The 25001-nt window shown below is 41.7% G+C and overlaps 1 long non-coding RNA gene across 2 annotated transcripts; it reads left to right on the top strand.

The window, feature by feature from the left end:
- The first annotated feature begins 5414 nt into the window (after positions 1–5414).
- Positions 5415–20654, top strand: LOC106038397 (uncharacterized). Of its 2 annotated transcripts, none has more exons than XR_010829664.1 (3): positions 5415–5562; positions 11943–12058; positions 13570–20654. It is a non-coding gene; the product is annotated as an uncharacterized lncRNA (long non-coding RNA). The 2 variants fall into 2 exon arrangements; XR_007157709.2 differs by lacking the exon at positions 5415–5562 and adding an exon at positions 11127–11719.
- Positions 20655–25001: the final 4347 nt, after the last annotated feature.

The following is a 25001-nucleotide window of genomic DNA, read 5'->3' on the forward strand; positions in this document are numbered from 1 at the left end:
GAAAGTTCATGGTATCTAAATACTGAAAGTAGTTAAAGAAGTGACTTGTACATGGATCATTAGGTCACGCTATTGGATGAAGGTGTAACAAAATCTAGTGGTTGGAAGCTAAATGGGGCAATTTAAAATACATATTTTTAACAATGTCAGGAAACTGATAAATGGTAAAGAGCTTCCTACCTGTCAAGAGTTGTGGTGGATTCACCACCAGCACAAATGTATAAGTCATAACTGACAGAACATTTCATTAGATCTTATCTATTTCAAAAACTACAAATGAAGAGGCAGGGGTGTCATGGGAAAAGCAGTCTCAACTGGGGGAAATTTTACTTGATTTAATACACTGCCAATTTACACCATCTTCAGATTCACATATTGGGGGGGGGGGGGTGGGGAGGACACATAGCTAGGCAAACAATATGGAAGTAACCCACTTTCCTTCCTTTTTCCTTACAGCAAAAAATCTTTGGTCTCTCCTTAATCTCAAATTACTTTTATTTTTTTATTACTATTTTTATTATTGTTATGCTCAGACCCTCCCTATTCCTTCCATGCTTATTGCTCCGATGAGGTTCACCCATGGCCACAGTCCCTCAGGGATGCCCCTCACCCCAGGCTGCAGTCCCTCGGGGTTGTCCATACTCTAGCATGGGTCACCTCCTGGCCCCAAAAATGTCTCCTTTCCTGTGGCTCACTCCCTGATTGTCTTCCCACGTGTCTCCTGCTCCCTTGTAGCTGCTTTTTTCTTACATTTCAGCAGAGACACCAAGTACTTCTTCGACATGGAAGTTTTGGTGGGTAATCGCTCACACCAATTTCAGTGCTGGATGGACCCAGCTGTTGCCTGACCAGGGCAACTCATGGCCTACTCCAGTGCAGGACACACTGCAGCCCCCTGCTACCAAAATGCAGTGAGTTGTGTTCAGTTCATCAGGTATGTGATTAGCTTTTATTTTTCATAGATAGAGTAGCTTAGGACCGTAGGCTTTGTAAGAAAACCCTTGCCCCCCCGTGCCTAGAGCAAGGCAGGCAGGGCAGATGACATCTTTAGAGCTCTCAAACAGCCCACATTATGTGACTTATGCTGCCAAATGCTTTCTGGTACCAGAGAATAAAGTCCTGTTTGGAAACACCAGGTTTTTATGATCTTAGGAGAATTATTTTCAGCTACTTTGTCAGCATGTTCTATAATGACAAGAAAGCATATCCCATTATATATGTTATGTATATATTTATATATATATAAAGCTTATTTTCTCTAAAATTGAAAGATACGTTTCCATTGACTTCAAACATTCCCTACTTGGCTTGATTTCAGGAATGTGCTAATTCAGAAACTCTTCACTCAATCTCAGTCTTTAAATACTCACTGATAAAGGCACCCACTTAAAATAAGTTCCTATTTCAGCAGGGTAGTTATGCCAGTATGTAAACATAAACACATGCATTTAAGTGGCTCATTTTTCTCAAAAACACAGTTGACCTTCTAAATTTGTAACTACAAAGTAGAAATTACATTCTCTAAGTTTCTGAAATAAACTCTTTTTTGAAACTCAGATGCTACACTTCTGCAATCAACACTGCCATTGAGTACCAGTAGGTGTCAAGATTTGCCCTTGAAACATAACCTTCTATCAGGTGCTAACTAACAGAAGTACAAGAACACTCTGAACACGGGAGAAAGAAACCTACTGGTGACATTTGTTACTGATGATGTGGGAACCTGATAGATGATTTAATTTGAGAGTGCAAATTCAATTCCTGACCCACATGTCACTACACAGAAGGTTTATGTAATTATCATTAGTGTGTTGTTATTTATCCATGTGTAGATCCTGCTGACTTTTTATTACTCGCTGCTAATGTTGTCATTAAAAATGCATGCCAATTAACATAATTTCAAATGGAGATGAAAAAAATCTGATTTTGCTTTACATTTCTTTTTTTTTTTTTTTTTCCCCCCCCCGGTATTTGTGAAACAACAGTCTAGATAGACAATGGCTAGAGAGATAGTAACCAAGTCTGGTAATTATCTTACCTCTGTAGGTAAAGATGGCAAGCTCCTTGTTTCATACGCTGTCACCACTACTTCACCAGTCAGTTCTTTTTTTTTTTCCTTTTTTTTTTTTTTTTGAAAAACAAACCCCAGCACAGATGGCATATCCTGTTGCAGCATTGCTGTTTCAGGCCCTTCATGAATCACTTGAGTAGGTAATAGAGCATCTGTCAATTTTATTATACTGGATTTATTGAAACCAGGGAATTAGTAAAATATAAGTATGCATTAGTCTCTATTTGACACTTTATTGTAAGTACTCATGTATCCAAGATGGCAAATTCAGATGTGTTTCCTAAAACTTTATATACACCTATTTTTTCCTATTTCACTTGACTGAAAAGACTTAATGCTCACAATTTTATGAGTCTCTGTTTCTTATGATAGGTAAAAGCTTTGACATTTCTTTTTAGATCAACTTTTCAGAACCTTATACAGAGCACAGTTTTCATGTAAGCTTTGAGATGAAAATGGCAAGTCAGGAGTGATCTTAGCAGGGAGCTGACCCTGTACCACCAATTTTAGCACTAGAAAACTCTCACTCTGCCCAGGAGAAACCCATTCCCTGGAACTGCTGCTGCCTGTCTTGTTCTGTGAGGCAGGCCCAGTCCCAAGGGCTCCCAGATGTCTGAAGGAGTTAAGGACCAAATGTCAGAAATGTTGAAATGAACTGGTTGGTGATTGGGTCCCCAAGGCAAGTCAGTAGGTTGTTCAAATCTCTGTTTCTTGCTAAACGACCGTATCTATAAACAGCTATTTCAGTAAAAACATTCACTCACACTTAGTGTGTATAGCACCTTTTCTTAATACTATCTTCTCTTTTTTTGCCTTCTTTTTTTGAGCAGAAGGGAAAACAGATCAAGCAAGGTCACATTTTATTTTTTTTTCCCAAAACTCACACTCTTGGTTCAATATAATATAAATATATATTAATTAATATAATAAATTAACAATAATATAAATAAAATTTAGGAATAAATGTGTTGACACTGTTTTCTTTGACTCTTTTGTTTGTATACTTACACACTGTAGGTAGTAAGTTTGCGATTACTGATTTGAAGAGAATAAAACAAATAACTTTCCTAATTTTGAGATGTACACCTTGTAGAAGGTACTCTGTCAGATCCAACAAACATCATTCCACCAAAATCTAATGTTTTATCTGGCCAGTTTGATCTCGTAAAACCCATTTCTGATATTGCCATCCGGTGAAATATCAGTCACCTTAAAGCTTTGCATTCCTTTGGTAGCATTTTTATTGCAAATGAATTATAAACTTCTTGGAAGTTAGATCGTAAGCATTTCAGTCTTTATCTTTTTCTAATTATTATTTCTTTTAAGTGTCCCTTTCACCAGTCACATCTGAAGAACCTTTCAGTGTTTTAATTTTCTTTCCTGATTTCAGTGGTGAAGCTGTCCCAGAACTGAAGCTAACTGATTGGGAGCAAGATACTGAAACATAACCTCAGCCATATGGAGCGCAAGTGAAACATGATATTGATGGAGATCATCTGAGTAACTGGGAAAAGGAAATGCTGCCACGGTGAATATTTTTTGCTTGTTTGTATGCATGTTAAGCTATTGAATGACTTTATAGGGAAGATTTGTCATGTATTTCAATACAAAAAGATTTCCAGTGTTGGAAATGAGCTTTTACAAATGTCATTGGAAAAAAGAAAATTCTTCTCATTAAGTGGATTCATAACAAGTATCTTCTCTAAGTGGAAGTTCCTGTACTTATAAAGGATGTGTATTAGCTGTAGACCTATAATGCTGACTGAAGCACAGTGACATTAGCCAAAGATGTATAACATCCTGTAGTGTATTATCTGATAGTAAATGTTGTAGTTCTTCTGATAGCAACACAGTCAGGGCTTTAAATCATTACTCTCCTCAGTATGAGGAAAGCTGATGCAATGATGAAGATGATATGGAAAATGTTCCATTACTGTGGTAGAAGAAGACCAGAAGACATTATTGTGTGGCTGGCATGTTCACACTGGAATGTTTAGGGGAAAAGAGTGGTTGTCTGCCAGCCAGAATTTAAGGACAGGAGAGTTAGAAGTTGATCAGAAGAAAGGACTGAAATGAGGTGCCCTGTGCAGACCAGTGAACCTTTGGTAATGTTTCAGGCTGGGAGGTCGAAGGAGCAACAGATGGGATTTGCAGCTACATAAAAAAAATAATTAGGATTTAACATATTTGTCCTCTAGAAATGTTTATAAATTCTTTGCCTGTGAAGGACCACCTGTTTCTTCCTATCTGGGACAGCAGCACCAGTATATAGGCTGTGCCTAGGAGAAAACATTCCTACCAAAAGTTCAATCAGTTTTAATGTTATTTTTATACTGCTTTTGATGAGGAGAACTAAATCACTTCAAAAAAAACTCATACCGATTACAATTTAATTGGACATATTTATTTTGGAATGCAAAGCATTTATCAGAAGTGGAACAACTGATATGTATGTACTGTGATCAATCAAATGCTAATTATAACTGCAGTAGCTTCCTATTTCAGAGGTCAAATACTAGAAAAAAAACTCGGTAGCTTTTATGAAATATATTCACTGATAGAGAAGTCTGGGATTTTTGGTGGTTTGTCTTGAGATTTGTTTTAATTCCCAGCTTTAAATAAAGATCAGATACAGCAGCTTCATAAGAGAGCTCTATGGGAGTAGGTTTATGTGTTAATTTACAAAATTATCCATGAATAATTTAGGACAAACATTAGATTAGGAGAAGTGGAGCTTTATCTTCTAATAATAAAATTAAAGAAAAATTAAGAAACAGGTAAGTTTATTTCTTGACTCAGCGAAGCAATTTTCATGTGACGGATTAGTCCTATTTAATCAGAACAGTGAGCAGCTGGATAAATCCTAGCTAGAAGAATATTAGGTCATTTGTTAGCCCTTCAGCCAATTACAGCTGCAGCTGCTCTATGGTATTTTTTTTTTTTTCTCATCATTGAGCTTCTTTTTTTTTTTTTTTTCTTCCTTGAAAATACTAGCTGATGAGCCCTCAATAGATAAAAATGTAGGGCACAGAGATCTTGCAGCATCAGGGTGCTGATGGATAAAACATGGTCCTTCCCATCACCAGTGCAGTGTCAGCGAAACCTGTTCATGGAACTGGAGAGCCGCTACTCTTAGTTCTTAATTCTTAGTTCTTCGATCTGAGGATTTATTTATTTATTTATTTATTTTTACCATTCGTACTGGCATTATAATGGTCATGTAGCTATTTTTTGTAGCTGCAGCACTAGTTTCTCCTCCCGGGCCGCCCCGCCTTGGCTGGCCGTGTTTTGTGCCCTGTCCTCCTGCCCTTCCTGCAGCTTACAGGGAGCTGCTGGTGCTAGTGCAAGAGCAGACCATTGCTGAGCCTCTGTGGCAGCAGCTGGAGTTTATGGGATATTTAGGTGGCAAATTATACCTTACGCTTTATTGACTAGTTCTGTCTAGTACGGCGCCTTTGTGCTACAGTACGTCCCCTGGGTTACTCCGCAAGGTAATAATAGTATGTGCTCTATCTTGTACATGTTAATTTTAAATTATGTTTACACAGTGTACGAACGTGAATCAATTGAAGCTTGACATTCCTATTTCAGGGTAGGAATAGCTAGTCAATATGAACTGATATTATGGATTGGGCTGTTTGCATGTCTGTTACGCAAACCGTACAGGTAATGAACATCAATATCCAGGAGGCTGCTCAAATGTTTTACAGTCAGAAGCATGGAGAGTTCACTGAATGTGGAAGGCAGTCTTCCATGCTGGAAGGCAGCTGCCAATATTTTGGTACAATAGAGTCATCTGTAATCTAAAGTATATATAAAAAAATGAAATGTGAAATACTCTGTCTTAACAGGAAAACATGAACATATGCTTAACGTTACACTTCTGACATGCGGTGTCTCACACTCCAAAGTGGCATTTTCTTCTTTTTCTTTTTCTTTTTTTTTTTTTCGTACATTGGATGCAGAGCTGGTGTTACACTTATGGGATTTATTTCAAGGCAGAAGCAAAGGCATGGTGGAGTGTCTGTTCTGGCTGTACTGCAGCTGTCTTGCACTGCCACCTCCTCTGACTCCAGTGGATGTTTTCCTGTCCTCAGTGGTCTGAGGTCCCAAGCGGTTGCTCCAGTTCTTGCCTTTAAAACTTGGTGTGAACAGGTATATGCTCCACGGAAATAATTAGGATTGGACAGCAATTAGGAATGGATAATATGTCATTATTCTAAATCAGGATTACTAAGCATTTACTTCACCTTAATTATAGTATTTGTAAAAGAAGAGACCAAATGTATGGCTAATAGGAGAAAATTAAGACTAATCATAAGCCAATTGTTAGCTTCGTAAACATGGCCTCTGAAGAAGACGTGGGGCACTGCTGGGCTGCCTGGGAGCTTAGCAGGGATGGAGCTGTGACTCTGAAAGCTGTCACAGGGCGCCGTGCTCGCCGAGGCATGGCGTACCAGCATTAGTTGGTGCTTTCTTACTAGTGGCAGACAGACTGCTGACGGGTGATTGCAGTGCAGGCACCAAGTCTGTTGTTTGCAACGAGTAAAGCCCTCTGTTTTCCTTCTCTTTTTCCCCCAGTCTGTGAAAATGTCTGCACATGCCCCGAGCAGACATGAGCTTTCTTCACTGATGCCATTTTACTGGAAGCTACATAGCCGTGTCAATGTCTTGCCAACCCAAAGCAACAAAAAAATCTGCTTCTCAGCAATGCCTGTTAGCTTGGGCCCACCATTTGCAAACCAGCATTTGCAAGCATGTCTAGCTTTCATTCTGAGCTTGCTTGCTTCTAGCCAATTCCAAATACAGGCAGAATAAGGTAATGACAGAACATAAAAAGCCGTGTAGACACAACCAATGATTTCCTCATGTTGTTTTTTGTTTGTTTGTTTTTTTGTTTAAAAAACAACAACAACAACAACAAAAAACCCATGATGTTCTTTTAACACATCAAATTCAGAGTGAGTGATTAAGTTAAAATCAAGCAAATGGATGAGTTGGCTCCCCCTGTTCACAACAGGAGTCCTCCCAGAAAGGCTGCTTGATTAGGGAACCTCGTACAAAATCCGTCATCCTCAGGCTATGGTTTTTCTGAATCTAAGATGGCAGTTTATGTTCTTGTGATGAACTTCCCATTGCTTGCAAATAGACAGGCTAATGTGGTTCCAGGGGCAGGATACCAGGAGACCGATTTTTGTTTTGGTGCCAGTATGCAAAGTATAATAATGAAGTGTTATATGCACACTAAGCTGCATAGTGGCTGTACCTCTGTATATGCTAGAAAACGGAGCTACCTACTTGGGAGCAAAAAGCTTTTTCCTCCATTCACAAGATGAGGAAACCCTGCGCCTGTGTAACATAGCTGGGGGTGCTGATGTAAAATAACCAGCATTTATTCTTGTCTTCCTTTAAATAAATTAAGTTAGAAATTCAGAATGGTGGTGTGAATATCTGAATTCATAGACACAAATGCTAATATTGTTCCACATTGCCTAACTTGGTTATTAATCTTTTTTGGAAGATTAGGGAAAAAGCATTTTGATTTTTATACAATGTGCTATGATGAACCTGAAGAATACCAAAGACATTTTGAATTCTCCCTTGACACAATTTCATCTAAATGAATCCTAGAGTTTTTATATTTAAAATCTGAACTCTGCTTTCTTTTCTACTTTCAAGCTGTCTCATGAATACAGTTAATTTGTCCTACCCTGTGAGTTTCTCGAAAGATTGTATTGTAGAATTATTAAATATAAATATGTTTGCCTTATCAGGCTTATCAAAATAGTGCAGGAGGAGGTTTTGATCTTTCCTGAAGAATAAGGAATTGCTGTTTGGAAGTTGAATAATTTTCTCAAGTTTAGGGATAAGTTTATTGGTTTTAGAGTGAGGTGGTATTTTAGTTAGTTAGCCACTGTTGTAGTGATTAGTTACTCTATACCAAACATATTTTCTTGTTTAGCACAGCTTAACTCTTTTTATCTGTATGTTAAAATAGTTTCTTCTCAAGTCCCCCCTCGCTACAAGAAGGACTTAGAGGTGCTCGAGAGAGTCCAGAGAAGGTCGACGAAGCTGGTGAGGGGTCTGGAGAACAAGTCTTACAAGGAGCGGCTGAGGGAGCTGGGATTGTTCAGTCTGGAAAGAGGAGGCTCAGGGGTGACCTTATCGCTCTCTATAGGTACATTAAAGGAGGCTGTAGCGAGGTGGGGGTTGGTCTATTTTCCCACATGCCTGCTGACAGGACAAGGGGGAATGGGCTAAAGTTGCACCAGGGGAGGTTTAGGTGGGATATTAGCAAAAACTTCTTTACTGAAAGGGTTGTTAGGCATTGGAATGGGCTGCCCAGGGAAATGATTGAGTCACCATCCCTGGAGGTCTTTAAAAGATGTTTAGATGTTGAACTTAGTGATATGGTTTAGTGAAGGACTTGTTAGTGTTAGGTCAGAGGTTGGACTAGATGATCTTGGAGGTTTCTTCCAGCCTAGATGATTCTGTGATTCTGTGATTCTGTGAAGTCACTGCACTTGAAAGGTGTTGGCTGCTTCAGCAAAATGCTCCCTACAGGCTTGATGTCCATGTTCCCTATTACCTGCAGGATCATCTCATCAGAAGACCCACAGTGGTTACAATAGTCTGGGGTGATTTCTTTTTCCAATACTTTACCAGACATTTCATTAGAAAACAGTACTAAGCTTTGAGCCACGTCTTTCTCAAAACATCAAAACCAAAATGAAGTTGCTAGCAATATTTTTAACACTTCTTCTTTTTTCCTTTCTTTTGGTGGCTTGAATGTGCTGGTGACAATTCCAAAATACTATATTTGTGCATTTCAAGCAATTCTGCACTTATGCAGTGTGACTTTGCCCAAGAATGTAAAAACAGATAAAAGGTGGCTTATGGCCTTTTGTGTAAAAATCTGGCATTTAGCAGGTTAAATTGAGTTTTGTATGCATCTGTTCCTTCACTGGACTGACAGAAAGGAATATTCTACAAGGTCCATAACTTGGGTAATAATCGCTTTGAGAAAGAGATCATAAGCTACGCAGTCTTACTATATATAAATTCACAGCTATGAGGAACCTCTTGTTTTTAATAATTGGGTTACAAAAAAAAGAGGTTAAGAGTTGCTAGATGTATACCAATCAATTCTCTCATACTTTGCATGAGATTCAGATCAGTAGTTCTATAACTACTTTTTGAAAAGGGCAAAAATGTATATCCACCAGTTCTGCTGCTTGGATGTTCAGGGAAGATGAGGATATATGTATATATATATACTGTCTTTGAACTGGCAGTTCCCCAAGAGTCGGCACTTGGAGTTGTGAATAGATGAAACAGTCTCAGATTTTGTGTGGTGTATTTGTGTGCTTAACTCATCTCTGTCATGTTTATCTCATGCAGATTGCACTGAAAGCAGTTGCTGCTCACGTATATGTTCCTTTTTTCCACCATTATGTATGCAATGTGTGCATGTGCTGAGTTTTGGAGAACAGGTGGGAATGACACAGCCATGTGTTACAAGTATATTCATAGATTTTGAAGCCAAGAGGGAGAACTACAAGAGTCTAATCTAGCCTCTTATATAATGCTTTTCTGTATATGCCTACAACATCCCATTTGGTTGATAACAACCCATTTTGACTTGAACATTTTTTTCCTTAGCTGTGTTAATCAGCAGTCCTCAACACTGAGGAACCGACCTTGTTTCTCCTGAGATAATAAACTGGTTGAAGCGGGGGAGGAGGGGGGATGAATTTTTTAAAGTTGTCCACCGCATCAGTTGCTGCGTTCCTCTCCAGGCCCAAGCAGTCTGTCACTGAACACTTGCTCCTTGTAGTCTGCACAGCTGTAGGTCTTTCCTTCAAATTTCTTGCCATTTTGTTTTCATTTTCTTCAGCACTCTAGTAACAGGCTTCCTACATTTCACTTACTGCCACATTTTCTTTTACCCTCTGAGCTGATGATCCAGTCTTTGTTCCTCTAAAGATTTTGCTTCTGCTTCAAATTTTCAGCTGCAACTCTGTTTCCTTTCCCTCTGTTCTTTGTGTCCAACCTCTGTTCCTGCCCCCCCACCCCAGCCTTAGTTTTATACATCAAAGGAGGAAAAAAATGTCTTCTGTATCTGTGTTTCTTTAAATAGTCCATATCTTTGGCCATTTTCATGTGGCTTCCTCTTTCAGTGATGTAGCTTAGTCAGTGTTTTCTTGCAGTTATGTCTAATTCCTCTTTTTGTAATGACTTTCCTTGCATTTGCAGATAAGCGTTTTAGGATGCACCCCTGCAGAGCACTTTCAGTTAATTGCCTTCCCAGGGAACTCTTCCTCCTGCAGATCTGGCTGGGCCGACTGCCCCACCTGGCTGCATCATCTCTCCTTCTCTCCTGCTTTCTGCTTTCCTTCATCTGCTGATAGATTCGATGCCCATTGTCACCCCACGTGCTAAAAAGGAGTTTACCCTGGCAGCTGGCCTCTTCCCCGAGCTCTCCTGCAGTTCCAGTCCTACTTCGTTCCACTGCATGGTGTTGCATGATCAGTATTTTGAAAGAAATTTCTTCACTCTTGATTTGTCTTTTCTTTCTTTCTCTCTGCTCATGCAGATGGAGAGGCAGGCCTGTCAGCACCATGAGATGATAAACTCATTGCTTTGTTACTGGTTGTGGAGAGCTAAAAACAGATGCAAAACATTTTTCCTAGAAGACACTCAAAATAAGCAGTAATGTGTGTCATTACAAAAATTACTGGTGATGGCACTTTCTTGCCTCCTAAGCAACACGGAGCATGAGACTTGTCAGAGAGTTGTTTCTTTACTAGGAGGAATGAAGAACATATTCCGCACCCTGGATGTGTTTGTGTTTCAGGGGCGGAAGAGCATCCTGAAACCTTCCTGGTATGAGGGTGCTGGGGCCAGCCACTAGAAGGCAACGTGATCACACAAACAGCCAAATGTTACACTCCCTCAGAACTAGTTAAGCTGAAGCCTGCACTTCTGCTCAATGAAATCGCTTTTTGTCACTCATATCTGTAGGGGTTCTATTAAAAACATGGAGTTTACTACTGCAGTGGTTGTGGCACCATGATGTTTGAGAGGCAGAGCATGAGAAAAGGCTGCGGCCACTGCTAGCATTCAGGCATTTCTGTGTTGTGCTTCAACAGCATTTACTGTATTTGTCAGCTGTGTTTGCAAACTGGGCTGATAGCAATTTATTGGAAAATAGTTAAATGCAAATAACAGTCTCTTGATAATCGCTACCGGTTTCTTAGACCTGAAGCTCCATATGACTGTGTGAAGGGGATTTGCTCTGCCAGCTTGCTTCTGTGGACGATTAGTAACAAACAACTTGTCTCTGTCAGGAATTTAATGCTGCCAAAGCACAGTTAATATATCCATATGTCTGGGTGGATACATGACTACAAAATAGATGCAGTGCTCCTGTTTCACCTTTTCCCTTTCATCTCTCTTGTAGCTGAAAGACCCAACAGATGGTCCTTTCTGTGTTTGTGTGTTAAAACTGGCATAAAGCTGTCTCTAAGTTTTTTCTGCCTTTTAATTCTAAGAAAACATCTAAATGGAGGAAGTTTGCTCTGTGGATCAAAAGAACGGAGCCCAATTAGCATGGCTTTCTGCTCTCGGAGTGCCGCCTCAAACTAAGTATCATACGTCTTTTAAATGGACCTTCTTGATCTTTTATCACCTGTTTTTTTCATTTGTTTGCTTGTTTTATTTGTTTTTTTTCCTAGCATTCACCTTGAATTCCACTCTTGTTGCTGTAATTATTTTGTTCTTACTCTGGCTTTTGTCTTACACGTGAATAACAAGCACCTTTGCATTTATTCCTTTTTACTTGCTCGTATTTTTTGTGCAACCTCTTCAGGCACCTGCCACCAGCTGAAGGCTGGAAGAGCAGCCACCACGTCGCTCCCAGCATGTCTTGCTCAACTGTGTGCAGGGGAGGGAAAGAAACCAGAGGGGGAAGAATTATGGCAGCAGGTAAGCGATACCCCATCCCCGGTAATCCTCCTGCTTTTGGTAAGTTTGCGGATCCAGACAAGTGTATTTAGTGCAGAATCTAATAAGGCACCAATATTTAATTAAACCTGATAGGAAGGGGAATGATAAAATAATCGTTTCCAGCTTTGAGAGTAGAACCTCACCTGTTACATCCAGGACACACAGTTCCCTTGACTTTGCTGACTGTACCTAACAAAAATCTGGCTTTTGCACAGTTTCAGCCTCTGGAGGACAAAAAGCCCTGTCCTACACTATGCCTTTGGCTCCTCAGAAATGACTCATTACTGTTCTGCACTATTTCAAAGTGCTCTACAAGGGACAGGCAGTTGGATGTTGTGCCGTAGTCATTTTTTCTCATTACCATTGTGCCTTTGTGTCTGGGGTTTCTGTGTGCATGTGACAAGAACCATCCATAAATCGGAAATCTAATTAGGGAGATTTCTACGTCTCCTGGCTCAGCAGCATGCTCTGGAGAGAGGGACAGGGCAAATCTTCCCAGCCAAAGGACAAAGTGGTGCTGGCACCCCTCTGCTAATCCCTGTGGCCAGGGTGGGCAGGGAAGGCAGGGTTACCTGTTCACCCACCGCCCAGCTGGGAGCCAGCTCAGGGCTTTGCTCAAGCAGGTGCAGAACCTGTTGTTTATTTAACAAGGCTGGCGGCAGCTGCTGCTACCGCTCCAGAGCAATCAAAGGATGTGTTGTTCGGTAGGAGGTTGCCAGGTGCCGGCTGTCCTATATGCTGTGACAAGCAGGGCAAAATTTCATGTAAACACCTGCCAGCATCCCAGGCAAACCTGTACTAACGGGCTATTATGTACCTGCCATTAAGCCATTTGTGGGTTTAGCTGACAGCAACATGTGCACACCAGCTATCGCAGCAAGCGCTCGAAGAGATAAGATATGGCCCCGTTTCCTTAACTCCAGCAGATGCAAGGCCAGGATGTTTGAAAAAGACCAACAGCCCCTCCAAACTTCACCCTCTTAAACACACAGCACCCAGTCCGTAGGTGGGCTGACTGGTGCTACTCTTGCTGACATCAGGAGAAAGGCATAAGACAGTCAACACGGTGCAGGCCTGCCAAACACTGCCTAATTTTTCCATGCTGTGTTGTTTTTCTCCCTGGGAATCTGGGTTTTGGATGGGCTATCTGGCCTCCATGTACATGGCAGGCATGCTTGTAGGTTGGGCACATAATTGATTTGCGTATATGATCTCTGTTCTTTTAACTGAGATTGGTACAATTAGTGTCATTAGTCACAAATGCCCCCCTGGAAAGAACAGGTGCTACTAGAGGAAAAATCAGGTCTTTGAAATATTTACAGGCGTATCTTATGATGATTAACACACTTCTGAGAATGTGTATGATGGCTAGTGTTACATTCGCTTTATGAGACACCCAGATATTCTGCTGCAGCAGTCCTCTTAGAGTGTAACTCAAGGAAAGGGGCCAAAAAGAGTTACAGGCTGTGCCTTCTTTGTGTGATTCACAGCATCACAGAATGATTGAGGTTGAAAGGGACCTCTGGAGGCCATCTGCTCCAACCCCCTGCTCAGGCAGGGCCACCCAGAGCAGGGTGCCCAGGACCACATCCAGGTGGCTTTTGAAGATCTCCAAGGAGGGACACTCAGCCAAAGATCAGAAGAAGTAGTCCCCCAGAGCTCCTCTGCACAGCGTCTGTCACCAACAGCCCTCAAGGGACCACTGACCAGCCAGAAGTAGCTGAAGCACGGCAGCACTCAATCATTCGTGCTGTAAGCCCGGCAGCAATGCTGGAGGAGTGGGTGGGAGGCCTGGGCACTGGCCTGGCTACTTGCATGCCCCTCAGCTTGCAGTGATGCAACCAATAATAACAGCGTTAATCACACCACAAGGAGGCTCTTCGCTTCACTGTCGTGCATTGTGCCTTAAGAGTTTATTTTTCCTGTCTGCTTAAGTATAAATGGGCGGTCAGCTTCATGAAGTTTGAGACAGTCACTGGGAACGACTCTTTCCTGAACTTGCTTTCCATATGCAGTGTATGTTTGCAAGAGCAGTTATTATATATGCATTTTTCTTCCTTATTGAAAGTAAAACCTGCAGTCTCTTGCCCCCTGCAGTTTTTAGTGAATATTGTACATAAATGATTTATTTCTTTCTTTAGAAAGGGCTTTGCTCTGCACGGCATCTGTCATCTTGGGATTTCCCCCTCCCCCTCTTGCAGAAACATAGCTTGAAGCTGTTTGGCTCAGTCTGAGCACAACTCAGTGTCGGCTGTATTAATTCCATCAAGCTTCATGTACTCCTTAACATTCTCTTTCATCTGTCTAGGACCTTCATTAATATGCACCATTTGTGATTAAGGTAGCACTTACAGGACTATCACAGGATAATTTGCAGATTACTACACTTCGGAAATACTGCCCTGTCATTCACCTATGAAATACAACTTTTGACAGATAAAGAATAACAATCAAACACCACATTAATTTCCTTTAAAATAATTTAAAAAGACTTTTTGAATCACTTCTTAGTTTTAATTAAGAAAAGTCATGCTAACGATTCCATTCTGATATATAATCTTTTTCATTTGCTGTGGCAGGGAAATTCCCCCTTGCCAAAGGTACAAGATTTCAACTGAAAGTCAAGGCAGGCAGTATGTAAATTAAAATGGGCCAAAAAAGCTGACCTATAAAAGTCAATAACTCAGTTGGAGGGTAAGGTTTCTTGCTGGTAGCCCTTCCTAAGGAGAGAAATATCTGTGTCACACTAGTAAGTACAGAGTTGCAAGTGTTAGTAAATGCTGTGAATTGTGATTATTATTTTCATTTTTTTTAAACAAAGTTCAAAGAAGTGTTCTGAAAAAGAGCCCCCGGGTGAATTTCTGTGTAAAGGCCAAGAAAATGCAGTTGCTGGCATGAGATAGAAGACAAAAATAATATGGGTAACAGGATAGAGAAACTTTGGAAGTAGATGGTGTATCAAAGAGAAGAACAACAGAGGTCGATAAGGAAGAAGATTAAAGTAGAATAGGAAAAGCAATCAGAGGAGGTCTCAAGTGAGAGCTGTTGGAGGGTGAACTACATAGCGCAGAGAGGAAAGTCTTTGAATCGTTAAATACACCTCAAAGTGCAGTCATGCCTTTTCTGACGGTCAAAACTGCACCCACTGAAGTGAGTACAAAGGTTTCAACTGATGCAGAACTGATCCTACAAAGACCCTCAGCAGCATCACTGTTGGAAATGGCAAGTGTCACCAGCTGGGGCTCTGCAGATGACAAAGACAAGCTGGAAAATGTTACCGACACAAAGCACATGCAGCTCAGCTGTGTGTGGCTCCCAGGAATACCCTTTTTTAGGAATGCTTTTACCAGAGGACCTATAGCCAACCACAGGGTGCTGGGACTCCTATGGGGGGATGAGGAGGTATGTGGGGCAGCTCATCACAAACATGTGAAATGCTTTGGTGTACAATCACATCTGGATGTCTTGCAGAGAGAGACATCAAAAAGAGTGGGAGGCTTATCAGCACATCAAAGTGGAAGGTGGTGGTAATATGCCTGCACTGAGTTTGGAAGCATGATCACTTGTTTAGTGAGCAGGAACACAGAGAAACCAAATTTATTTCAGCCTAAAATAGTATATATACATATTCTAGTTATTTAGCAATACAGTTCAATGATATGTGGAGGTCAGAGCAAAGTATGAGGGCTGGGATATGGGAGCACATTGATGAGAACAGAGTTTTCAGGCATGTGGTGGTAAGAATCACAGTTGAACCAAGAAACCAAGGAAAAAGGAGCTTCATACGAGGAGAAGATCCCTTGTTTACAGGATTATTTCTTTTTCTGCCTGTTATGCCTATCAAAGGATAACCCTGGCTTTACAGAATGGCCTTTCTCCTCTGCTGGAGGGTGGATGGCTGCAAGGTTGGGAGGAAGCATTAGCTCAGGACTCCCAAGGATGTTGAGACCTAGCCCTTGAACCAATCGGTGGGAAAGTTAAAACATATTGGACAGACAGACAAGTTCAAGGACACTGGGCTGGAGAAGAAAAGAGAACAAAACAAAACTGACCAAAAGGATGAGATTAGCTATGGACAATGGACAAAAGCGTGGCTCAGCTGGAATCCTGCAGGCCTGTGCTGAATTGCAATTTAAATGTCTTCTCCTGCATGTGGACAGGCAGGTGACTTCTCTCACTGCTGCTAGTGAGAGACGGGCTGGAGATGTGCTTTGTGCTGCGCCTGTGCACAGTGATGTATTGGGCAGGGACGTATTTGCAGGGGCCCAGCCTATGTGGCTGAGGGGTTAGGAGAAAGGAGGGAAAGCAAAACAAATATAACATGAGAAGTAGAAAAAGCAAGATGTTGAAAGTAAGGAAGAACAAAAGTAATGCAAATCCTCCTCTCAGACCAGTAATTCTTGGGGAATTACTTCTCCTGCCCTTAACCCCAAATGTGTGCACTTCTGTAAAATATCATTTATGGGGCAATTCCATCATTTTTATAAAGATGGTGTAATTTGCATATCACATTTGGATTATGTTACTTATTTGCATACCAATCCCACTTAGCTTCTCCTCCTGCATTTCAAAATTTCAGACGTTATCACTGTAAGCAAATATTGAACATTTAGTAACTACTGGCTTCTCTATTTAATCAAGGGACCACGTAGTATTTGTTAATGGCAAGAATATTAGCAAATAGTTAATGGATGTGCAGAAATAGCAGAAGACAACAGGTAATGTTTTCAGAGTGAAAGCTAGGCGTGGTTTTAGTCTTCAAAAAGAGTATAGTAGCCAGTAAGTGGTGCTGATGGAGAGAATTACGATATCGATAGGCCCCCACTTCAAAAGCTACTGGTTGGGAGAAGGAAGGGGGCAGAGAAGGAAGTGGATTTAAGAATTTGCTTTCCACAGGTAAAATGAGCATCTTGAAGGGGAACCAAGGAGTAGAGCAGGGTTATGAACGCTTATTTCTCTTTATGAGGATGATGACCAGCCCAAAGAGGGGAAGTGAGTATGTTGTCACAGATTCCTGTGTGGGAAAGGAGCACACCGCTGGGCTGCAGGGTCGGAGGGCCTCTGTGGAGCTTGAGACAGTAGGTAGGAACCGATCACGAATTGTATACTCTTGACTGTAGAATTGTGTATTCTTGTAGTATGAATTTATTTAATTTTCTCCTTCCTTGCTTCCTTCCTTGCTTCCTTCCTTCCTTCCTTCCTTCCTTCTTTCTCTTGCAGCATTGTTGAAAGCAGTATCCATTCTTAGGGTTGCTTTCTGCCTCAGAAAAGAAAGCATGTTGTAGAATGGAAGTAACACGGATGTCTCAGGTGGTTCTAGGCAGCTCCTCTGTGAATCACTCAATTTCCCACTCGGAACTGGGGCGTATGATGGCAAAGGATGATCTGATGAGAAATGTAGAGACACACCTTCACTCTTTTCCTATCAAATTCTTCTCTCATAAGCCTTCCCTTCCCTGTCCTCTTCTCTGGTTACTCTGTCATCTGTTTTATCCCCTTTTTTATTCCTAGCTCAGGTCTCATACATGAAGCCTCATCTTCTTCAGAATAGTAAAAAGGGATTAAAGAAGCAAGGGGGTTGAGGAAGCAAAATGCAAGCCAGAGATTGAAGGTGTGCCATATTGGTTGTCTTAAGTGTAGTGTTCTCATTCAATGAAATTAACTGTACATTCCCATAATTAATTATCTTTTCTTGCAGTTACATCAATTAGCATGTAACACAGATAAAAGGAAGAGGCAGTGGTTGGTTTTTTGCCTTCAGCAGCCGGCAGTGCAATATGTTAAACCATCAAGTGCTATATGTGCTGCAGATCATTTCTCCCTTTGAAAAAAATGTGCCTGCCATTAAGGCACTAGCAAAGAAAAACGAGCCAGGAGTTTAAGGCAAAGGGGCAGTGCTTCAAATGTACATTTTATGCTGCTAAAGAGATCCACAGTACTGTGACCAAAATCCCATTAAATGGAACACTTTCTATTTAAATCATCCCATGACATGTTTCTGGTATTACAGTACCAGAGAGGCACATAACTGTCAGGCTTAGAGACTGCTCTTCTTTTCTTCCCTGAATGGCTCTGCAGGCTCAGACTGTCACTTCCAGTTCAGGATCTCAGGCTAAGTACTAAACTTCTGGGCTGAACAATGCCTCGCCTCTGTCTGCCTTAACTTGCATACCCAGCAAGAAATTAACAACTTCCTTCTCAAGTGAGGAAACCCAAAACCGCTCAAGGGAAGCTGCCACACAGTTTCCCCTTCTATCAGCCCTGCTTTATGTCCCTCATGGGGTGGACACTAGCATGGTGTTACTGGGGGGGTGCATTGCCTGCCCTTCGTGGGCAGTGTTAACCTGGCCAGCAGTGAGTGATCAGGAATAACTCAGATGAGAAGCTGTTGGTTGCTGCTTTTGCAGTCACCCTCTGGGTGTTTGAGGCATGCTGTGGCTTCTGATGTGCACAAACAATAGTTTCTCACCACACAGGGCAGCAAACTGCAGCGAGTTACAATTAAAGTCAGTGCTCACCCGCTATTACCATCCGACATTATCTGAAATACCACACTTAGCTTTCTTTCAAGGGCTGATCTCAGCGTCTTGGATACACTTAATGCTGATTCACATTAAATGCTTGCTGTTAAATGCTTTTAATAGTCCCAAGTGCTGTGTGTAGAGAATGGAGAGTGCAGGACTTGGTTCAGAGGAACAGAGAAACAGATGTTTAACTAAATCTTAAAAAAACCTGTCATCCCAAGCTCCTCAATTATTGATGATGCTACAAACAATAAACTTGAAATGGTGAACTAATGTCCAGGAGTTTTATTCTGTTCACTGAGAAGCTAACATACTTTTTAATACATTCTTTATAGGAAGGACAGCCTTTTTTTCACCCAGTTCAAGTGCTTCGGTTAATCTTCACTTCTACAATGTAGACAGCTGTAACATTATTATCATATTCACCTAGATTATACATTTAGAATGTTTCTACATTTCTACAGTATGTAGAAAACTCATTAAAATGTGGGATTCCTTATAGAAACAGTTTATCTGAATAGCGGTAGCCAGTTGGTCAACCAGAGCTGTTGTTTTAATTAGAATATTTTTCATTTTTTATGTTGTCTTCAATTTTTTATGTCTTGCAGTTGGATATTGAACTTTTCTTTTGCTGCGCACTTGGTCAGCCACCCTAGCCCTGGTTTTCTTGCTTCATCCCAGAATATTAGCAGCACTACAGAAGGGAGTAACTTGGAGGTACCTATTCAGTCTCTAGCTAAAGAGATTTGACTCCCTTCCTGCACTTTACAGTGGACATCATGGTTACTCATTAAACTGGTATCCTTCTTGAAAGTCTCAGAAAGGACAAAGACCTGAAACATCAGGAAAATACTGGCTCCAAGGGTACTGATTTTCCAGGTCAGTCCTTAGGCACATTGACTGGGCAATTCAGAAGTCCAAATTAATGTTCCTCTGTTGTGTGTGTAAATATTATTCTAGCATCCTTCATAGTGCTTGCTATGTGAGAGGTAAATCTGGCAAAACTCTCTCCAAATACACAACCCAAAATAAATTCAGAGAAATAATATATTGAAAGGGAAGGGCATGTTAAAATATGATATCTGTCAGGTAATGGAGCCCATACTTTGTTGCAAATATTTTTTAAATAATTTTTCTGGCTAGTATTACTATTTATCAAAGCTCTCCTTTGCTTAAGTAAGGGCTTGCTGCCTCACAGCCTGTCTGCTTGGTCCTGCAGTGCAGCCATTATACTGAATTTATGACACAATGGTAATTAATGTGCCAAACCCAACCAGCTGATGTTAAAAAAAAAAAAAAAAAAAGGAAAGGAAAGAAAAAGAAAACAAAAAAAAACCAACCAAACCCAAGAAACAAAACCAGTGGCTTGTGCCTAACAATGCAGAATTAGATGGTAGAGAGGAACGGGGGACCTTTATTCAAGCTCTAATATTCACTGAACTGGCAGGGACACTGGAAATGAATGGCAGCGTAAGTAGCACGTTGAATAAATCTCTCCTCCAAGTTTGCTCTGTTGTAAGGACGCTTCTCAACGTATAGTGTCGCCCCAGCGTAAGGCACACAGAGAACCAAATGCTTACTCAGAGTGAACAAAAGCTCGTCTCCCGCTGCAGCTTAATGCTGTAACTTTTATTAGCAGCAAGTGACAGCAGTTTAGCCTCCCTTCCTTTTTCTAGATGATTACATTCTTAAGCCGATTGACTGTGTTGACTAAAGGCAGCTGTTGATCCACACTCTTTCCTCTTACACACACAATGGCACATGAAGAAAAGAAACACCAGATTTTGTGTGTTCAGGATAAGCTTCAGATTTTGATTGCCTGAACAGAAGTGAAAAATTGGTTGCTACATCTCAGGAGGCACTGTGTCCTCAGACCTGGCCAAAGCAGGGGAGCTGTCACGGGTCTGGGAGCCCAGAGCTGAGCCTCCCTCCCGAGGCCCCAGGCATGGGGCAGGGGAGCGTGGTTACGGTTTGGATCTGGCCAGATCTGGCACACTAAGTCACCAATGTAATACAGGGAAAATGTTGTCAAGAAAAGGGAGAATTTGGTGAGTCAGATGCATGAACAGCCTGCAGCCTTTATGCAGAGTTAAATGTAGATGTGTAAATGGAAATGATTTTCTTGTTTTCAGTAGAGGCTGTAAGTACCAAGTTCTATTTCCACCCCACAAGCCCCAGCAGGTCCTTTGCTCCATGCTCAGAGGACGCACAGGATGTCCAATGTGGCAGATAACTTTTTGCTAAGATACGGGGATGCGATGGCAGTGCATGAGGATGTGGATGGTGTGGAACTAACTCACTGCACTGAACTTGAAAGCAATCCTCTGAGCTTGTTTATAGCACTACTACAGGGCATGGCACTGGGAAAGTGTTTCTGTAACTGCTAAATAGCTGAAAAGCTGGTGCTTGTAGAGAAACTCCATTTTAAGTAACTTGTTTGTGTGAATAGGCACATAACTTTACCCAGGATTACAACAGTGACATGTCAGCTGTAATTACCCAATTAAGCTTTTTTTCAAGGAAAAGCATGTCTCAGATATCACCTTCTCTTGTGTAAATTAATGAGGAAAAAAAAAAAAAGACCTTCTGCAAGGATTTAGTAGATAAATTTTCTAGCTCAGAATCTGTAATGCATGGCAAATACATCAGATAAAGGTATCACAAGAGTCTGATCTCTCAAGAAGGCTCCTAACACTGTCTTATCTCAGGTGAGGGGCAATTTGCTGCTGAAAGGAACATCCGAAAGCAATTCCTCATTTGCAAAAAGAAAATACAAGTGAAGAAAAAGTGCTTTGTTGTTTGTTTCTTTGTTTTTGGCATGCACAAAGCAGTGAGGCAAGCTGGCTGCAGTAAAAGGGGACCACAAAACTCAGACAAAACTGACAAAACTGTTATTTGCTTAGGAGCCTCTCTAGCTAATACAAAACAAACACTTGTAGGTGAAATCCAACTGAAAGCAGCCAAATTGTGATCACAGGTTTTAAAGAGGTGGTTGTGTGGTAAAAAAATATTTTGACATTTCAAACTGGAGTTCTCAAAAATGGTTAAAGCAAAGGTACTTTTCTAGCTGGGAAACTATGCTATCTGTGTTACTGCTTTGGAACTTGCTGAAGGAAAACATCCCTTTTGTTATGCCCCTTATTACTAGGAGAGAGATAAAATAATAAGCGATGAATGCTGGCATCCTTACTATCCTTTTCTCCTCTCTCTATATGTATATCTAAGCTCCCATTCATATCTGTGTGACATAAGATGATTTATGCAGCTGAAGTAGTGCCCAGACATACCACTAGTAAACTGCTGGAAAAGCTGCTTGATTCTGCCTTGTGCAGTGTGAAAATGGATTTATGCACAGCGGAAGGACTTAACAGGGATGACAATTTGATAACTGACATTGCTACGGTAATTTAATAAGAGGAGAAAACCTAGACTAGATCTCAAAAGCTTGAGTAGACATAGATAATAGCTCACTGGTAAACCATATCCTGAGGAACAAAACTGCTGCTAGTGTGCTGTCAGATAGGGAAATTCTATTCAGTAATGAAACAAGACACATTAGTGAAGCAGATGGCTTTCAAGGTGGTGACAGAAATAGGAGTGTGTGTCTGTTAGAATAAAATGCTTGAAAGGGTCAGAGCCCAATGGAGTTTGCACTGAGAAATGGAAAGAGGCTTTATATTTTGTGATTATGTCAAAAAGTTTTTTGTTTCAGAAACATTTTGGAAAATTCTGCACCCATTGATGGAGTGGTGTGGTAAAATATAGCCTTTTAAGTTCAACCCACCAGTGCCTGCCTATTATTCACACCAGGTCTGCTTCCTGTATTTGTTTATATGAGTATTTTTGCCCCAACAAAGGACAGATGATATATGGTGAGAATGTCTGTAAGTCTAAACAATCCTGACGATGACAACCATATAAAAGGGCTTAAAGCTCAGTTCTACGTCTTCTCTTCACAGCACCTTCAGCCCATCCCTGGTGTCTTCCGGATAGTCCACCAGCTGTTTTTCTATCTCAATTAAAAAGAAAGTCAAGCTTACCTACAGTGGCCTGTGTAGAATATCTGTTCAAGCTGCTTCTCAATCACAGTTCAGGTGGAAACACTTAGAGACCTGCTGCTCCACCTGGACTGTCACAAGTCCATGGGACCAGATAGGATCCACCTGAGGTTGCTGAGGGAGTTGGTGGATGTGATTGCTGGGCTGCTTTCCATCATCTATCACTGGTCTTATTCATCTGGAGAGGTCTTCGATGACTGGAGACTTCTTAATGTGACGCGTATCTATAAGAAGGGTCATAAGGAGGACCCGGGGAACTACAGGCCTGTCAGCCTGACCTCAGTGCCAGGAAAGGTGATGGAACAGGTCATCTTGAATGCATTCACACAACGTATACGGGTCCACCAGGGGATCAGGCCCATGGGTTCATGAAAGGCAAGTCCTGCCTGACCAACCTCATCTCCTTCTATGACAAGGTGACCCAGATGGTGGATGAGGGAAAGGCTGTTGGTGTATTCTACCTAGACTTCAGCAAGGCATTTAACATGGTTTCCCACAGTATTCTCCTGGAGAAGCTGGCAGCCCATGGCTTGAACAGGTACACTCCTTGCTGGGTTAAAAATTGGCTGGACGGTCAGGCCCAGAGGGTGGTGGTGAATGGAGTGAAATCTAGCTGGCAGCCAGTCACCAGTGGTGTTCCCCAGGGGTCGGTGTTGGAGCCCATTCTCTTTAACATCTTTATTGATGATTTGGATGAAGGAATTGAGTGCACCCTCAGTAAGTTTGCAGATGACACCAAGTTGGGGGCAAGTGTCGATCTGCCAGAGGGTAGGAAGGCCCTACAGAGGGACCTGGACAGGTTGGGTCAATGGGCAGAGGCCAATGGGATGAGGTTCAACATGGCTAAGTGCCAGGTCCTGCACTTTGGCCACAACAACCGCACGCAATGCTACAGGCTTGGGCAGAGTGGCTGGAAAGCTGTGCAGAGAAAAAGGATCTGGGGGTGCTGATTGATTCTTGCCTGAACACGAGCCAGCAGTGTGCCCAGCTGGCCAAGAAGGCCAATGGCATCCTGGCTTGGATCAGGAATAGTATAGCCAGCAGGACCAGGGAGGTGATTGTCCCCCGGTACTCTGCACTGGTGAGGCCTCACCTTGAGTACTTTGTTCAGTTTTGGGCCCCTCAGTACAAGAAGGACATCAAGGCCCTGGAGCATGTCCAGAGAAGGGCTATGAAGCTGGTGAAGGGCCTGGAACACAAGTCTTCAAGAGGAGTGGCTAAGGGCACTGGGGTTGTTTAGTCTGGAGAAGAGGAGGCTCAAGGGAGACCTTATTGCTCTCTACAACTACCTGAACGGAAGGTGTGGGGAGCTGGGGTTCAGCCTCTTCTCGCAGGTAACTAGGGATAGGACTAGAGGGAATGGCCTCAAGTTGCGCCGGGGGAGGTTTATGTTGAAAATTAGGAGACACTTCTTCTCAGAAAGAGTAGTCAGGCATTGGAATGGGTTTCCCAGGGAGGTGGTGGAGTCACCTTCCCTCCAGGTGTTTAAGGAAAGTTTGAATGTGGTGCTTGGGGACATGGTTTAGTGGGTGACATTGGTGGTAGGGGGATGGTTGGACCAGATGATCTTGGAGGGTGTCTTACATGATTGCTCTGCTCTCTTAACTGCAACAAAAAAGAAATGAAATAGAGCTTCAACTGAAGCTAAATCCCAAAACAAAGTGACTTCTAAGGATGTCAAGGCACAGAAGCTGAGTGTGAAATGCTAACCTGAGACAGACTTACCTGGGCTGTACCTGCCCCTTGCAAACACTGTGGCACTGGATCAACCACTGTTCCTTTCCCCCAACCCCATTTCTAAGTCACAGTAATTGTGTTGTCTATATGTGGATGTACTATAATCACCTCAATGAGAAACAAAATCCCGGTTTAAACAAAAGTACCTATTTCATCATTCATAAAGAGCTGTATCTATTTATTTTGGTTATCTCTACCAGTAGGTGTCATGGTACAGCAACCTGTGAAAATTCTCGGTTTAGTAGGGGATGAAGTAGTTAAATAAACACTAACTGTTTTGAAATTTTATTTAACTTACTGCATGTCGGTGGTTAAAATGGTGGTTAATATTGTCAGATGGTATGACACAGACATTAGACCCCTTGTTTTTGGATTAAAGCCTTTGTCGTTACCCAAAAATTTCTTTTTGACACCTGTGTGATATACCCCTTTCCCTCATTCCAGAAGCCATACCTGCCATTCGGTGGGACACACAAATGATGAGGTGGGCAAGTAACTGAGGAGTACCCTCCGCTGAAGAAATTCATGATAACTTCTCCTTTGAAGAACAAAATTCAAAATGAATGCCACACACATTTGCTACATCTAAGAGCAAATTGTTTA

This window comes from Anser cygnoides, chromosome 2 (assembly GCF_040182565.1).
Source record: "Anser cygnoides isolate HZ-2024a breed goose chromosome 2, Taihu_goose_T2T_genome, whole genome shotgun sequence".
Taxonomy (NCBI): domain Eukaryota; kingdom Metazoa; phylum Chordata; class Aves; order Anseriformes; family Anatidae; genus Anser; species Anser cygnoides.